General features: G+C 43.6%; 1 long non-coding RNA gene across 1 annotated transcript; it reads left to right on the top strand.

Annotated features, from left to right (window-relative positions):
• Positions 1 to 6369: 6369 nt before the first annotated feature.
• LOC127773025 (uncharacterized) lies at positions 6370 to 8130 on the top strand. The gene is made up of 3 exons (XR_008017493.1): positions 6370 to 6938; positions 7016 to 7079; positions 7786 to 8130. It is a non-coding gene; the product is annotated as an uncharacterized LOC127773025 (long non-coding RNA).
• The last annotated feature ends 10599 nt before the right edge of the window (positions 8131 to 18729 follow it).

Below are 18729 nucleotides of genomic sequence, written 5' to 3'. Positions count from 1 at the left end.
CTTGGATACAGGACAGCACGTGCCCTCCGGCATATCGGCTCGACCGACGACACTCCTGCTTCAGGGCCTCGTCGATGCGCTTGCCGATGCCTTCAAGCTGAGCGCAGGCCCCATTCAACCACGAGATATATCCGGCCGCCGACTCCATGGGGTTCCCGCGAGGTACTCGAAGTTCCCTGCAGACTCCAGCCATGGCTGTACAACAGCTCCTGAGGTACGAGTTGAACCACACCTCGCGACCTCGGAGTGCTTCCACGGCTTGGTTTTTTTTCACTTCCACCATAGTCCTCTCGAGTTCGGCCACCTCGAACTTTGTCCTCCAATATTGGATTCGACGATCTCGGTCGGCCAACGCACTCTCGAGGTCTGCTCAACACGGAAATGACTAAGTCAAGTCGTTCTCCTCTTTCGAGAACACGCAAATTAAGTCGATCCGAACAAAAGAGTAAATGAGATGAAGACCAAAGCACCAACCTAAGGAAGTCGTCGCCATGCCCGCCTCCACGAACAGGCTTTGATCGACATCGTCCCGTGGCACGTACGGCTCAAGAGCAAGTGCCTGAACGACTACCGGCGACTCAGGCTGCCCGCGCTACTGGACATCCTCGATATCGACATCTCTACAACAACAACAAAGTACTCGGAATCAACATGCTAAAGAAAATGAAGGAAACAGCTGCATACACAAAGGCAGTTTGAACCTACGAAAGTTTTACAAGCATAATTGATTAAGGAGTACAAGGGAAATAAAATCCTACTCTTCAAAAAGGTGGAGAATAGACTCTCCCAAGTCACCGACTTCTTCCATCACGTCCTTGCGCGTGTCATTGGCGGCCCCTTGATCCAGAATCCTCTGGAGGTCGAGGTCAGGGTACGCCAACCTCACGCACGCGAGGACGTGGCACGCCCCGGTATAGATCCCATTAGACGTATCCTCGCCGATCCTGGCTGCATGCTTGAAGGGGATCTCCTCCATCGCCACAGCCAGCTCCACGAGCGAGGACGTCAGCGAGAACTCGTCGGGAGTTGCTGGGATGGTGGTCGTGACGCCACACTCCCCGGCGAGTTGGTGTAGGGTGGTGTAAGACACCCGCAGCGAGCCGCAGATCTCCGACAGGTTGTTCTCGAGCTCCGACATCCGGTGCTCGAGCCCCTGCCACTGCCTTTCGTTGCCGGCCACCAACTCTCTCATCTTGAGGAGGTCCTCGTGGGTCTCCGACAGATCGCGCGCCAGCTGCTCAGCACGTTGGGTTGCTGACGACGCCGCCGCGCTGGCTTCCTCAATCTCGCGGCCGACGCCGCGAGCACCAACCCGGAGGATGCGCTCCATCTCAGCTTGGAGCTCCCCCCAGGTGAGGGCATCAACAGGCGGGCCCCGAGCGGGCACAAGATCGCCAGCGGGTCCACTCGGCATCGCCTCCCGGTCCCTAGTTGTGACCACGACATCCGTCGAGGCTGCCACAGGAGACACGCTGGATGTCGCGCCGGACCCGTCTTGCGCCGCCTTTGCCCGCGCTGCCCTGTGAAGGATTTCCACAATTTCATGAAGACAGGCAAGCAAGAGTTTGCGAATAGGATGACTTCTAAAACATCTACTTACTTCTCGCCATGCGTCACCAGCCTTTGCCTTCGCTGGGGCGGGGGAGACGCATCCGAGGCCTAAACAAGATAGCACGATATGAGGTCAAAATATTCCGACTACATGATTAAGGAACAAGAGAGGCTTACCAACGGAGTAGGCGCTTTCCAACGGTTTCCGAGTACAGAGGAGAACTCCTCCCTTTCTTCGGAACATTGCTGCCACTCGTTGTAGCAGCAGCAGCAGCAATGTCAGATGCCTCCTTGGCAACGCCCTCCTTTAACGACGTCGCCATCTGGTGATCCGCGAGCGGCCCGATGACGTCCGTCAGAGGGAGAGCCTGCGTACATGAAGTTACAATGCGATCCCAGGAAAGCAGAAGTAAGGGAGCCATCGAGTACACCCACGTTGATTGCAGCCTCGCGCTCGGCCGTCCCCTTCTCGCAAAGGGGGACGGGGGCATTGCTCGCCGTTGTAGGGCCGCTGATCATCACTTGACCGATGCGGCACTCCATTGTTTCGCTGTTCAAAACTATAGGATCGAGAACCAGAACTCGATAAGTCAGGAGGAACATGCACATAAAGAATGAAATCTGAAATACAAGAAAAATACCCCGAGGAGAAACCCAGGTCGCGTCCTCCGGCCCAGAATAATCAAAGGCCGGGTGGGCTCGGGCCTGGAGCAGTTGGATCCGCCTATTGATGAAGTCGGTAGCGACTTCATACCCCGACAACCCTTGTACTCGGAGATCATCGATAATGTCGATGAAAGACTGAAAGGAGGGAGTTAGGGCGGGTTTGGCGGTCCACTCTGAAATCTTGTCTGGTTGCTCCTCAGGGACAACAAAGACTGGATCCGAGTTTTCTATCTGAAGATAGAACCACCTCGCCCGCCATTTGCTACGAGAAGAGGGGCACTGGAAGGGGATGTATCGCGACTTCAGGCCATCCCGAAGTCGGAAACCGACACATCCAGATACCTTTTTCGGTTCCATCCAGCGCAACTCATAGTAAAAGCGAAAGAGATCAACAAATGGCTCTACCCCAATGTAGGCCTCACAAAGACAAGAGAAGATACTGAGGAAGGCGATGGAATTGGGGTTCAGATGGAGCAAGGAAAGGCCGTAGAAATTCAAGACAAGAAGAAGAAACTCGGAAGGCGGAGGAAGAAAACTGCAAAGAATATAATCCTCAACCGCAACCATGCAGCTTAGGACAGGTTCTGGTTCAGTACCTCCTGTTTCTCTCTCCATGGTCCCGCGACCAGGGAGGGCACCATCGTCCTGCAGCTTCTTCAGGGACGCATTGGTGGAGGTGGACTTGTCGAGATCCATCACCGCCGGAGATCGTTGGAGAATAGACCGAGATGAGCAAACTAAGGTTTTTCTGCGGAAGCGGAGAAGACAAGGGGCGCTTGCTGGAAAGTTTTGCAGCAAACGGTCTTCAAAATGGATCCCCAAAACTCCCTTAAATAAGTGCACTACCGACGGTGTGAATTCCAAGGAAAGGAGAGAGATGGCCGCTGGAAATTTCTGGGCGCAGCAATTTTCGGACTTCAATTTAAATTCACTCATGACCGTTGAACTTCGTGCAATGTTATCGATAACTCTATGTCTCTATGGTTCTCATACCGAGATCGACCAGTTGAGAGCGATAACGATTCCGACATCAGAAGTCACGATTGGTCACATGAGTTTATTTAAGCAGAAGTCGGGTGCTACTGTCAGTGTTACGGATAAGGTATACCTTCTTCCCTTGGATGTATGTTGTATACTGATACGGTATACCTGCGCGTATACTGATGTTTCCTGTACACGTTAAGGAAATCCATCACGTAACAGAAACAGAGTCCACGGATGGAAGGAGTCCTACTCGGACAAAACTGGGTCGTTACTGTATCGTGTGGGGTCCGATATCTCCGAGTTCTACTTGGAGATCAACTGACCCGCGGTATAAAAGGGACCCCCTGGGAGGACCTAAGGCATCGAATCTCACCACCAACACACCCACCACAGCCTACGAAGTCGGAGCCTACAGGAGCTAAGTCGCCGAGTGATCTAGTCGAACCAACTCGACTACGGTCTCATCGGTATCATCGAGTTTTGCTATTCCCTTTGTAATCTGTGGTCTTCCTCATATAATCCATACCAACTGGATTAGAGTTATTACCTATCAAGGGGCCTGAACCAGTTTAATCCTTGTCTTTTTGTTTGCTTGATGTCGCATTACGTAGATCCTCGTACCAGCGTACCCCAATACCCTCTATATCCAGTCTACCGGTATCCCCCGTCAACACACAGCATCTCTTGCGACTAGCTTGGGTGAGGCCCCGGATTGCATCTATCCTTCCAACTTCACACCAATGCTCAGGTGTCATAGAGTATGTGTCGAAACATAAGAGAAAAGGAAATAAAGGCTGAGAAATGGGGGTTGTGGGAATTAGAGGTAATTTTAGGTACTCGGAAAATGGGGTAGCCCCCATTTAGCCATTGAGGCTCTAAAATAAGAGTTATTGCTAGCTACTCCCTCTGTCCCAAATTATAAGGTCTTTATCTTTTTACACGGTTTTCAATGATATATTTTGATCATTAATTTATTCTATGTTTTGTTCCCAACAAATATGAAATTAGCATTACATGAAAGTACTTTAAATTATGAATCTAGTGATATAACATGCATAATACTTAACATATTATGTTTAGTATAATTATTAGTCAGAAATACCGAGTTTGATTTTCCTTATAAAGAGGGCGGCCTATAATTTATAATTTAGGATGGATGGAGTATACTATAAGGTCGAGGCCCTCAATCCCCTGTAAGTATTAATTTCTACATTAACTTTTGAGTAAAATATGTCGATAGTACCACAACTCGTGATGTGGGTGTAATTTAGTGACTTATCTTTTAATATGCTCAACCAAGTTACTTATTTATTTATTTATTTATTTTTTTGCAAATCACATAAGGCATGTGCTTTGTGGGGATATCCAGGGGTGAAAATTTTTGGCGTGTCACATCATATATACGGACACACATTTAAAGTATTAAACATAGACTAATAACAAATAAATTACAGATTCCGCCTGTAAACTGCAAGACGAATTTTTTAAGCCTAATTAATATGTCGTTAGCAAATATTTACTGTGGTACAACATTGTCAGATCATGGAGCAATTAGTCTTAAAAGATTCATCTCGCAATTTACATGTAATCCGTGTAATTAGTTTTTTCATCTATATTTAATACTCCTTGCATATGTCCAAACATTCTATGTAACAGGGTGAAAATTTTTACCAGGGATCTAAACAGGCCATAAGTTGGATGGAGTATTGGTTTCTTTTGCCAACATGGCCAGACACGATCACGAATAAGTCAACTCTAATGCGAGTGAAAATTTAAGACGAATTTTATTATTGCTCTCTAACTTTATTGAAAACACACAAGTAGCAACTAGCATAGATGAACTAGCATCGACCAATTGGGGTATCAATAGCCAATAAATGCCGTACATATTGAGGTGGGCTGAGTAGTACTACTATGAGTTCACTAGTAAAAATTAAGAGTAATAGCGAGTACAAGAGCATGCTATAAGTATGCTATAAGTTAGCTGTAAGCACAAAGCACATGTAGAGAGAAGAGAAGAGAGAAAAAAGTGGGCTTTAGATTTGTAGTCAGCTGCAACACGGACTCTAATACGTTGTGTGTGTACGAGAGATGGGACCATATATTAATGGTGTAGTATATGTTTATAGGTAAGTATTATATGAATGAGCTATTAGATTGGCTATAGATGATTTGGAGATATTAGTTGGCTATATTATTAAACTTGCTCTAAATGTATCAGCGGTATCCTCTCTTACTAATAGTTATATCCCACTAATTCCTAATACTTAACATACAAAGATGCCACATCATCATCCACTATCACTAATTCCTAAAGCTTAACATACAAAAATATCACATCATCATCCACTAACAATTACGGACAAGGCATACCTCATATCCTATGACTTATGAAATATACGGATACGACATACCTTCGTGTGTACGGTATGTTTCCGTATACGATAAAGAAATTAGCAAGAGATTGTGGAAATTATCCTTACGAGCAAGTGAATGGTAGAGTCCTACTCGGAGAGGATTGGGTCTATACTATAGTCTACAACCTGGAGCACGTGAAGCCTACACGCCAGAAGATCTCGTCGAAACCATCTCGACAAGGATCTCGCCGGTAATCTCGGGATCATCAGTTCACTATTGTAATATGTGGTATTTCCATATCAATCTCATATAAACTGGATTAGGGCTATTACCTTATGAGGGGCGTGAACCAGTATAATCCTTGTCTTTTTGTTTGCTTGATGTCGTATCGTGTAAATCCTCGTACCAACATACCCCCAATATCCTATTCATCTGTTTTACGGGTATCCCCCGTTGACACCTATATACCTATATAGTTCATCCTCACTTAGTTCATGTTATTTTTCTTCTCTCATTAAGTCAAGCCAGGTCATCTTTGTTAGCCCTTAGATGTATGGTCTAAATTATCTTCCTACTTTCATTCTCTCATAAAGCCACATCATCTTACTTTTATATTTAAATTATTATTATACATACAATGCAAATTTAAATCACATCAACTTATCTCTACTACTTTAAAATTTCGTAGTGGTGGCGGTGACTCCAACCCTGACAGGCACGCGTAAAGACAACCATCGGATCGCCAGATCGAACGGCCTACATTTCCTCGCTCATCCCCTCAATTGCGGATCAACTCGCCCCTCCCTACCGCTCCGCCTCCCTCCTCCTCACAACCGCATGTCGCCGATTCCCTGCCGCATCTGCTCGTCGCCCCTCACGCCCGGCCGGCCACTCCGCCCAGCGCCGTCTGCCGCCGAAGCCCGTCGCCATCGCGTCCGGCCACCGGCGGTTGCCAACCCCCACCCCTGGCGACTACTCCGCCGTCCACGATTTGTCGCAGCCGCCCATCGTCCGCGGCCACATAGCCGCGCGATCCCTCATCACTATATCCCCGTCGCGCCGCCTAACCATCTCCAGATCACCACGACGATTCCTCCAGATTAGAGCGAAGAGCTGCTCCCCATCCTCGGCTCCTCCGTTGGGACCGAGAAGCTATGCGGCGAACCTCCAACCAAGCATCGCCAGAGAGGACAGAGCTGGGGCCGAGGTGGGGAGAAGAGGAGCACACGCCGGTCGGCCCGTCCGTCACTGCCACCGGGCTCCCACCTCCCGCTTTCGCGCCGACTGCCGCTACTCTTCCGGATTGGCAGAGCCCAAGCAGTAGGAGGCACCGACGAAGGTGATGAAGACTTGAGATGAGGCAGTATGCAGGCTTGCAGGTTTGGACCTCTTCCCTCTGATGTTATTTCAGTTTGCTGCGGAAATCCATGTTTAATTGAAGATCCTTTCCATTAAGAGATGCAAATTAGGTGTTAATTTCTTCAGGGCACCCTTCTCGCAGCAGGAATTGCTCAAATCAGGTTTGTCTCGATTGCTATTATTACCTACTCTTGTAGTCTTGTTCATATCTTGTGACTGAATTCAGAATGTAATATTAGATGATCGATTACTTCAGTAAATTTTATGTTACATAACTGATTGAATGAAGGTTGTATGTATATGGTGGAACATGGGTTGTTCCAAGATGAACAACTGGCTTACTTGCTCAGAAGATTATCAACTGAGATTCTCACCAAACCACTGTACTTAACATGGAGAAGCAAAATATTTTAATGCTGGCCTGAATTAACAAGCTAAACACAAGCATGCAGTATTGTTCTTTGTACAGTAAGCTGTTATGAATTATAACCCTGCAAGCTAGGTGGGCAAAACTGATATTTGGATAGGTTCAAGAAAATGCAGTAAAATATCTGAAACATACGCTATGGCAATCTGAACAGATATGCATATAGCCTGATTCAGAAGCAAATAATTAATCTGAATAGAAAAACAAGTGGTGGCAATAAAAATTCAGAGATGGCCATTCCCTCTTATACATGTCTGAGAAAAAAACTGCTAATTAATTCAATGAATACAACTACGGGTCTGTAGGTTGAACTTTGCTCAATTTATTTGTCTAGCTATAGCTATCCTTAGGCTTCCTTTATTTCCTATATACAATCCTGTAGATTTCTAACTTACATATACTGAAAATTAGTAGTCATGTACTTCTATTGTATCTTGCAGCAATCAAAGCTCGTGAGTCATGAATACACACTCCGCTGAGTGAACATTAGGAGTCATGTATCTTGCAGCGGGTGCAGGAGCACATGCCAAGTTCTGACAAGGACATGTAAAGTTCTTCTTTTATTGAACAACACTTGATTAGTGCTTACTAATCAGCCATGTAGAGTTATGTAATCAATCCTTTTGTTTTCCTTTTACTAGGTTTTTGAGACTTAGCCTGAGAGATGTTCCAATTATGAATAAGTTCATGATTTAAAACCGACCTGATGTATGGGAACTACTATAGAAGACGGTTCCAATTGTGAATAAGCTCATGATTTAAAACTGATCTGATGTATGGAACTACTATAGAAGTGTGGATTAATTAAAATTATTGGCAACTCAGGCCTTCATTTTACATTTTTAATGTACGCTCGACGACAACAGAAAATTGCTGGTGTGCGCTTACTCGCAGGCTTACATTGGTTTGGTTTAGAAAAAAAGAACTAATGTGTGATGGATGATGTCGAGCGCTGCAAGGGAATGACAGTGTAAGGGTTGAAAATTGTTTCTAAGTTGGATCAACCTTCAAAAAAATAAGTGAGGGGTAATATTTTTGCCAAGCTTAAAGATTGAATTTGATCCATGTGACACTGTCTTCAAGGTAAACATGATTTCTATTTTTAAGATTGCATTTTGGTTTGCAGTAGACGTACACATTATAACTATTGTTTTACTTTTAGTTCATCCATGCTTATTAAAGCTCCATTTATGCATACAGAATCTGTATTTTTCGACACCTCCCCCCCCCCCCCCCCCCCCCCCACTTCGAAAATCAGGTATCTTTTGTATGCAAATATAGTGAGTTAGAAAGTTTCGCAACCATATAATCATATAAGAGTTCAGAACCATATGAATCAACCATAAATGATGGATGGCCTTAGTAGAATAGTATGTGTGCCGCTGCCATCCAATTAATTTTTATACCATGCCAAATTTTAGGTATGCACAATGATTTTAAGAAAGTCAAGATTCACAAAAATTGCACTCCGTACGATTGTAAAACACAAGGGGGAAGTGTGTGCTTGTTCAGGTAAAGTAATTTCATAATCCTTGTGTGGATTCTGGCTATTTGTGCTGAAACCATGATCAGATGGAAAAGTAAAAGATCGAAAGAAGTGAACTATAAACTGGAATTTTGAACTTCAACTCCTTTGTAAGATGATAAACCCAGAGCCTGGAAGGTATCACCTAACTCTGGTGAAAATGCCATACTCTTCTATCTCCATCTGTATCCCCTGCAAATCTGCACTGCCTGGCCCTTCTATTCATTTTCATAAATATGTATCAGAGTTTAGAAATAGCTAAAGGGTGAATACATATGTTGAACTTCTCTCTTGGGATAACAAATTAGTTTATGCCATCTGGTGGGAAATCTTTTCCCCTCCTAAAACTCGTTTATGCCAACGTCAAATTAAAGAAGTGTTTGTCCATGATGAGTCCTAAAATTTCTAAGAGTTATATTTTTCCCGTTGCAACGCACGGGCACCTAACTAGTGTAACTTATGTTTATATCAGACTATATTGTTCAAGCTATCTTACACATTATTTTTACTTATCTTTATTAAAGTAAACTGCCGCAACAACGCGCGGGGTTTCACCTAGTTGTTAAGAAACTAACTACAGGGTGATCTCATCCATATAAGATGGGATCAGCAACCGACGGCAACTGTGCCTTCTCCCCACTCGGTGCTCCTTGGAAACGGGCGCGATGGTTCCTAACCATTGCGTCTACGGTTGCCACCCCTTTCCCATCTATATGATTGTCCCGCATTGATCAATAAAGTAACATCTTTGTCTCGCTCAATCTCTCTCAAACTTTCTATAATGCGCTATCAGCACTTCCGCTCTCTCGCGAAGGAGAAAGAGAAGGAGAAACAAAAGGGAATCAACAGAGAAGATGTCTAAGGATATTGCTCCGATTGGAGAGGAATTATGTCTTGTGGATAATGGTACCACAAACTCTATATTTAGGGAGCTCAAATACTTTCAAACTCTCAAAAAAGAGAGAAGGCAAAGTTTTGACCATCGCTGGATGCCGTATTGTGATAGTTGGCTCTGGACGAGCAACTATTACACTCCCAATGGATACATAAATTACAATGCCTTACTGTGTCCTGATTCAACCCCTACTGAGTTATAGAGATATCCATCAAAATGGGTTCCACATTTTTTTTTGACTGGAAATACTGCCAGGACTTTGCCTCGCAGCGTAATTTTATAAAATGAAAAGGTTATTTACAAATTACAGAAAGAAAACAAAAAAAAAGATCAAGGTATCACACTGTCTGTAACCAATCAGAAACAATCTGTTTTAGTGGATCCTTCATTCTGCACAAATGCAGAAGAACCTCAGCTCTGAATAAAGCCCTCCAAGAACTGAACGAGGGAAGCTCATTGCGAAAAATTTTCCAATTCCTTTGCTTCCAAATATGCCAAGCAGCAATGAAGAAAACTTCCAAGAAACCTTTCTGATTGAACTGAATGCGAGCCAAAACCACCATTTGAAAAAATTCTAGGTCAGGATTCCATGTAATTCCCAAATGCTGCCAGCAAAGTTTACTGAAAGGGCAGAAGAAAAAAATATGCTCTCTTGTCTCTCTAATATTATTCTGGCATAATTCACAAGTGAGGTCATCATTTTCCTTTGCACAATGTCGCCTATCCAGCATGTCTCTTGTGTTAAGTATGTCTCTGAATAAAAGCCAAGCAAAAACCTTAATCTTCATTACACATTTTGTTTTCCAGATCCAGAGAAAAGGCCTAGGCACAAAATGGGTTCCACATTGAAACCCAATATGTATAATCGAGAAGAATTTCTTCTATAAACTAAACAAAACTGATATGGAAAACACATTTGCGAGAAAATTCCGTCTCTCACATCGGGATTGTACTATACATACATTAAGCCCGTTGCACATGGTGCATATAAAGTAATTTTTCAAAATGTTGATGCATTCTACACTTGGCATGATCGACTTGGGCACCCCGGTATCGAGATGATGAGAAAAATTATTAGCAATTCTATTGGTCATCATTTGATAACTGAAAAATTTCCCAAATCCTCTTATTTTGTATGCACTATAGGTGCTACTGGGAAACTGATTTTGACACCTTATTCTCTCAAAATAGAGCCGAGCCACTTAAATTCCTTAAACACATTCAAGAGAATATTTGTGGCCCTATTCTGCCAAGATCTGGACTGTTCATGTACTTTTCAGTTTTAATTGACATATCTACTAGATGGTCTAATGCGTGTCTTCTATCGACATGAAACCATGCCTTTGCTAACGAAATATCTCAAATTGTCGATTGCTATCAAGTTGATCCAGAACCTAACCCTGACTAGTGTGGCAGCATTATTTGGTCACGCTGGTTTGGCTGGCGTGGTAGCGCTATTTGGCCACATCACCCTCGCCGACGTGGCAGGATAAAACTGTTACACCCGTTATGTGTGGAGTGTCAATGTTGTTTTGTCACGCAAGACGGACTGGTGTGGCTAAAAGGTTCAGATTTTATAAATAAGTTTTGGAATGGTTCATTTTTAAAATTAAAAAAATGAAAAGGTTCAAAAAAATAAAAAAAATCTAGCATGTCCTATGCCTTCTTTTTTTTTTTTAGGTGAACCTCAAAAGAGGACAAGGAGTTCTTGTTTTTATTTAAGAAGAAGAGAGGTGGCCCAGTTTTTAGGGAAAACCGGGCCCGAAAACCTCACAAGTGCGCGGTTAATTGAGGGAAACTGGCCAAAGACCCACACGAGGAACAGAACAGGACACATGCAGCAGCACTACTAAAGTTCAAAACAAAAGTCATCGTTGCCAAGCTCAGAGGAGCAGCTCCGACTTCTTAAGAACAAACTACGAACTAGGCGACCACAAAGACAACGTAGGGCAGGGTCTTCTAGACGAAGCCTCCAAGGAGAAGCGTCGGAGACGCAAACAACGTCCGTCCGAGAATCGGAACAAAGTTTTCACCCGAAGAAAAGGAGAGCAAGCGACAACGCCTTCAGGAAGGGAACGGCGCCCATAGGCGTCGACGTTATCAGCCGTAGTCCAAGACCAAGCAGGGCTTTCACCCGTGCTCTCGCTCCCTGACAACCACGAAACCAAGGCCGCCACAATGCTTCACAAACCTTAGACGCTTCCAAGGACGAGAGAAGGGGATTATCGTTGCCGAGCTTGCCACCGCAAGCAGCTCCGACTCCACCCCAGCTCAACCACACGGTTGCGCCACAAGAGCTTCGAGCACCAGACACCTCGCTGCTGCAAGGACTTTGAAGGCACTGACAGAGTGGACGGTCTCCCGATCTTCACCAAGCAGAACCTTCCAACCAAACCTGTGTCTCTCTCCTTAACATGGGGCACCCCACGACTGGAGTAGGCCAATCTAAGAAGGGAAGGGGCTCTAATGGACAGGAGGAGGGAACAACAGCCAGTTGGGAGGAACCCTCGCCGTCGACCAGGACACTGACCACACTACTGATCATTGTGTCCCACGGCTTTCCAACAAACAGAACTGCAGCAAATTATCGGCCTCTCCAAGCGGCGACTCCACCTAACGGCACCTGCTGCGCCTCTCCGGCCATCTTCTTTTTCAGCCTCTCCGCCGGCCACCTCTACTAGCACCTTCTGCCTGCCTCCCCCAACTCCACTGGCCTCCCCCAACTCCTTATGGCCGGCCTCCTCCCTCCGGGCATGGAGGCGACCAGATTCGGCATAGGCCGGATTGACCGCCTCCTCCACCTGCCGGCTGTCAGCTTCTCCCAACAGCCGGCCAACTCCACCACCGCGCCTCCTCCAACTCCACTCCTGCTGGCCTTCCCCTTCTAGATCCAAGGTGGAGGCGGCCAGATCCGAAACCAGTTGACCGCCCCCTCCATATCCGGCCACACCCACACCGCCACACGCCGATTCCAACTCGCCACTGCCAGCTCTTCTCACCGCCTCCTCCCCGCCGCTGTCGCTGGAGCAGCTCGCCGCCGGGACACCGCAGCCGCCGCTAGGACGTCGTCCCTCATCCCCTGCGTAGAAGAGGACTCGTCGCTTCACGGCTGCCTACCCCGTCGCCGCCGTCCTTGCTCGCCGAGCCGTGGCTCGGCCCCGCTTGCTCTAGCAGTGGCGAGGTGGAGGATGGAGGGGGAAAGTGGCGGCGGCTAGGGTTTTTTCCGCCCGCCCGGTCGCCCGTGATGGGAGCGACACGAGCGGGGAAAGACGAATTGTCCTATGCCTTCTCTTTCTCTGTTTGATGTCGTTCTATTTTTTTTGTTAATACATATATATACCTTGATTTACGTGCAAATCGACTAGTAAGAAAAAAAAGCCAGTCACTCGATAATTAAGGCTTTCTTTGGCAAAACTCTAAATCTCATATCACGATAGATTTAAAGTTTATACGTTAAATTATAGTGGTTGAAAATTTAAAATTTTATTAAAATGGTAACAAAATAATTTATCTAAATGCTATCAACGTTATCACGAATCTAAAATCTATAGAATTGCGGTGTTAGAAATATCCAGGTTTAAAAATTTTGGATGTAAAGTTTGCCAAAGATGACCTAAATAGCTTCTTTATATTTATCGAGGAGTGTACGTTCCGCACATGCCAAACCTCTTTGCAAATATTTAACCTGATAATCTCGCTGCATGCACGCTGCAACTTGCATGCGACGATGGTGTTTGAGATATATTAAGATAAAAATAAAGTTAGCACATGTAAAACAAGAAAGCCACTAGCGTATGATGATCAAATGAGGTATAATTATTTTAAACTCTAAAATTGAATTTATCTAATATTTTTAAAAAGTTTTAAGTAGAAAATTTTTATATGAAAATATCGTTTATCAGTTTAGAAAATATGCTTAAAAAAACCGAGGTAAGATGTCATGAATCCCTGGATTTCGATGGCTCGCTCAAAGCCATATCGATGGCGACGCACAGCGCACGCATGTTTTCTCAATCATATATACGGTTTGGTTTGTTTGTATCTCCCACGTGTGGATGGCAGGATCGATCGTGCCAAGAATTGTCAGTCAGAGGTATTTGTATGGGTCAAACTGAATTTTGCCGAAAGCCTCTTTTTAGACGCCCGAATTGAAAAGGCAGCTAGTCCAACGCTTCACACTTGCAGGTTTCAACGTGTTAAAAGTACGACGGAATCGTCCGTATCGGCTAAAGAAAAGTATGTCCTTTTTCTCGTAAGTTTAAACTTTTAGATGAATCGATTGATGCGAGTGAATCAATACGATGACTTTTGGTCGAGATAAGAGCATATATATAGACAGTCATTAATTTAGAGTTGTTATTAATGGAGAAAAGGATAGGTAAAAGAAAATAAATTATTAGTTATATTCACTAAGATTGTAGGAGTAGATATATTTAAGTCATATTTAAAAAAAATAGTCAAATCATTTTTACCCTATAACTTACATTATATTTTTTGGTATTTACATTGTATTTTATTATCTCCTTGTAAGAGGAGATATAAGAGATCGAAACATACTTATATCATATATAGGAATAGCAATCAAATTTTAAAAATTAAAATTAAATAAACTTTTTTTGGCAAATCCAAATATTAATTTGATTCATCAATGACCAGGTTAATTATCTTCTGAAATTATTTGCTTGCAACGTACACCCTCCGTTCCATTTTAGGTGCAGTATTTTGTTTTTTTTTTCAACGTTTGATCGTCTGTTTTATTTAACTTTTTATGACTAGTATTTTTTTTATTGTCATCAGATGATAAAACATAAATAATACTTTACGCGTGACTTATTTTTTTAACTTTTTTATAAACTAGAGAGGAAGCCCGCGCAGATGCACAGACAACTTATTTATTCTTTATTAAAAGAATGTTACAAGATATTACCTTATCATATATTGTTTAACGACGGTAGATTATGTTATTATCATAAAAAAGCATCTCTACCTTGAAATTAAATTGATCATAGACTTTCATACAATAAATTAAATTAAATTACAAAAATGTCTCTCATATTAAAAATGATCACTATGTCCTGGTTATATAAAAACTCCCTATCACAATTATTCTCTCGAATGAGCTAAGTGCCTTTTTAAGAGATAGAATTGCTTATTAAAAAATAAACTTAATATAATCATCTCCATTTCATACTGAAGTGGCCATGTCTCACTTGTGCCTGAATGTATAAACATTTTAAAATACCGCTTCTATCAATTATTGAGAGAAAATCATTAAAATTAGATATAAACACTTGTCTAACGTGTGAAGTTGGCCATAGCCACTAAGGATTTATTCTCTAATACCTTGAAACATGGGTCCTGCATCGACGTAGCCATGCCCCTCAAGATTAACGTCGATCACAATTTTAACTCCTAGCTCACTATCTACACCGTTATAAAGAATTGTATCAATAAGTAGGCTACTTGAGCTCTACTGCTGAAAGGAGTCATATAGGACTCGATGGACTGATTATATGTAGGAATGTACAAACATAACAACATTTTAGTTTTAAATTTGAGGATTAGGAGGGAAAGATTAATAGTTATTTTCAATCGTATGTGGGTATGTATGTTTCTCCTTTTTTTGATGAATAATACTTATATCTGGTACGTAAATGAGAGATTATCAGGAGAGACTACATTAATACATCTAATTTAATATTTAAAAATAATGGGTCTGATTAATTCAATGCTAGATGTTTTGCTTTTTTTCTCATTTTTTTTTATATTTTCTAGACATCAGGTGCTGCCTTAGGATCATTTGTAGAAATTAAGAGGGAGTGATTAGTTTAACAGATCTAATGTAATAGTTAAAAATATTGAATCCACCAGTTTTAGTATAAATCAATAGCTAGATGTTTTACTTTTTTAGAATTTCTTGAATTTTCTCTAATTTATTAGAGCACAACGTGGTGGCTTAAGATTGTTTGTAGCAGGGCCACGTGGCGGCGTAGGAGTGTTTGTATGATGTTCAATGGACTTTTAGAATAAAACAATGTTCTTATCTCAATGATTAGTGGATAGCTATACGCACGTAGAAGTGATACATAGGTTTGAGTGTGCACATAGAATTGACACACAAATTTAACCATGCATGAGTCAAGTACATTGGATCTTACATACTATGTACTCCAACATGTACTCCAACCTAGATTAACTTAAGTTTAAAGTCGAGAGACTGAAGAGAAAATAATCAACATATATGCCTCCTATTGTCTAATTGAGACATATCGATCCGGTTCATTTAATCATTTATTTTTTATAATCATTTAAATACTAGAGATATAATTATATCAAAATAATTATCTGGACATATCTAGATTAATATTATTGTGAAATTTATATTTTAAAGTGGAGGTAATATTTTTTATGCTAATCACAATTAGAGTATTATTGCTTGCGACATTGTGGATTGCTTTAAATATTAAAGGTATGATTATATCAAAATATTTTTCATGAAAGATTTAAGTAACATTATTTTGTTTTGTGAGAAATAATAATATTTTAGCACATCAATATTTTAGAACAGTGGTATTATTTTTGGGAGTGCTAATATCAACTAATTAGAGTATTTTATTTTGTGATATTATATAGCTAATCTAATTATGCATGATTGTGAAGTGATATATGATGATATGATCTAATTTATCTATTTTATTCACAATCTTTTTTTGTTGTTGTGATGAGATGAAAAATGTCAGGATATGATTTGAAATAATAGAGGAAATATTTTTGTTTTTGTTTTTGTCAAATCTATCATAAATTTATTAATGTATGTTTTGTAAAGTGATCTATGATCATATAATATACATTGTTATTTTTTTTCTAATTTTATTTAACAGCTTAATGTGCATGCTAAGGATAGGATATGATAAAAATTAAATATTTCTTATGAGTTAAAGAATGTAGTACCGTTCTAAATGGTTAATTAAGCACGATGAATCCGATAATAATTAAAGAATGGTAAAAAGGTTGTGTAATCTAAAGATTAAGATTATTTCTCTATACATAAATTATTCAAAAATATTATTTTCAATTGTAAGAACTTAAAAGGAGAAAAGAGAGGAGAAGATATGGAAGGGGGGAGGGGGGTAAGCAACGTACATACGTACGTACGTGGGGGTGGGGAGGAGGATGGACTGGTGGGGGGAGAGAGGTGGACTGTGGGGGTCTGTTTTTTCTAAAAATAAATCTAATAGATTAAAAAGTGGGCCTATTAGTTTATTAGATAGCCACGTGGCAGCTTATGAGTATTTGTAGGATGCTACGTGGCAGTGTGAGAGTGTTTGTAGGAAGTTTAATGGACTTTTAGTATATAATAGATTTTTAAAATAAGATGAATGGTTGAAAAAAAACAAAACATTTTAAATTTAAAATGAGACGAAAGAAGTAGTGCATAGTGCACGGCAATGCAGACGTAGCTTACACAACTAAAAAACGATTTTTTTGTATAAGTACCTCTTTAGATTACAGACAGCCCGTAACTGGTCGCGTTAACAAAAATTCGTCTTTCACTTTTGCGTGCGGAACCTTGAGGGCCGTACGCGAAAATCAGCAGGCAAGCCTCTTTAAGGCTCCGCACGCAAAAATAAACCAATTTTTACGAGCGGACCACTTAAGGGGCCGTACACAAAAATCTATTTTCGCATGCGGACCTCTTAAGGATCCTGCCTAAAGTTTACGTTCCCTCCTCATACTTCAAAATTTGTCATCCTTATCCTCTCATCACCTCTCTCACTCTCTCACCTCTTCTTCTCACAATCTCACTCACTCTCTCACTTTGTGCAGCTCTCCTCTCTCACTCTCCTCGCGCGGCCGGTGGTGGGCTGCGCGGCCAACAACGGGCGGCAGGCGCGGTTGGCGGCAAGCGATGGGCGCGGACGGCGGCAGACGGAGGGCTCGGCCGGCGGCAGCGGGCGGCTCGGTGGCGGGGGGATCTGCCTTCGCCAGCCTCGCGACGGGAGGCGGGCGGCGCGGTCAACGGCAAGTGACTGCGGTCACGGGCGACGACGAAGGCGACAGCTCCCTCAGCCCTCCCCGCGCGGATCTGGCGATGGGCTCGAGCGGGAGGCCACGGCGGCTCTCCCCCGCGCGGATCTAGTGGCGGGCGGCACATTGGTGGTAGGCGCGGGCTCCGGTGGCGGTGCAGATCCAGCATCCACGCACGCGGATCCACCGGCGACAACGGCGACGACGGCCAGCTAGGGTTAGGGCTAGATTTTGTGTTTTGGACTTTTTTATCAATTTTCTATTTTCATGTGCGGATGGCTTAAGCGTCCACACGCAAAAATCCTATTTTTGCAGACCCTTTAGTGCCGGGTAGCCATGTTGCACGCGAAAACCCCTTAGGCCATCTGCAATAGGTACCCTCAACCCATGCCCTTGCAAATGGCGCCTTCTTTCCGTCGTCGGGTCGTCCCCTAGGAGAGAGGCGTGACCCCTGGCAGAGGAACGCGCGTCTCAGCTGCTTTTTTGGAGCCACCGCTCGAGGCTATGTGTTGGAGGAGGGCGTGGCTAGTGGACACGGCTCCCGCTCCACAAATTTCCCCTTCCACCCTTGGTCTCATCGCTGGCAGTGGGGAGGAGTCGGAGGTGACGGTGGCAGTGACGAACCCGCGACCAGCGCGACGAGCGACGGCCGCCACCATCTCCTCCTAGATTTGGCAAAGGAGGGCCAGATCCTCCCGCTAGGGCGCCGGATCTGCCGCCCCCAACCGGCAACGGCGTGAGGCGGAGGAGATTGGGGAAGCGGACGGCGCGAGGCGGAGGAGGCGGATGGTGACCACGCGTCGGCCACCCCCGCCCCTCGCGCCGCTCGCCGTCAACTAGCGCGTCCCGCGCGCGGCCCTCCGTCGGCCACCGCGCGGAGACGGGCGGCGGCGGTGGGAGCGGCCTCGCGGCCGCTGGTGACGGCGAGCGGCCTTG

The sequence above is a fragment of the Oryza glaberrima genome, chromosome 5 (assembly GCF_000147395.1).
Source record: "Oryza glaberrima chromosome 5, OglaRS2, whole genome shotgun sequence".
Classification (NCBI taxonomy): Eukaryota; Viridiplantae; Streptophyta; class Magnoliopsida; order Poales; family Poaceae; genus Oryza; species Oryza glaberrima.
This window is presented reverse-complemented; position numbering and strand designations above follow the sequence as displayed.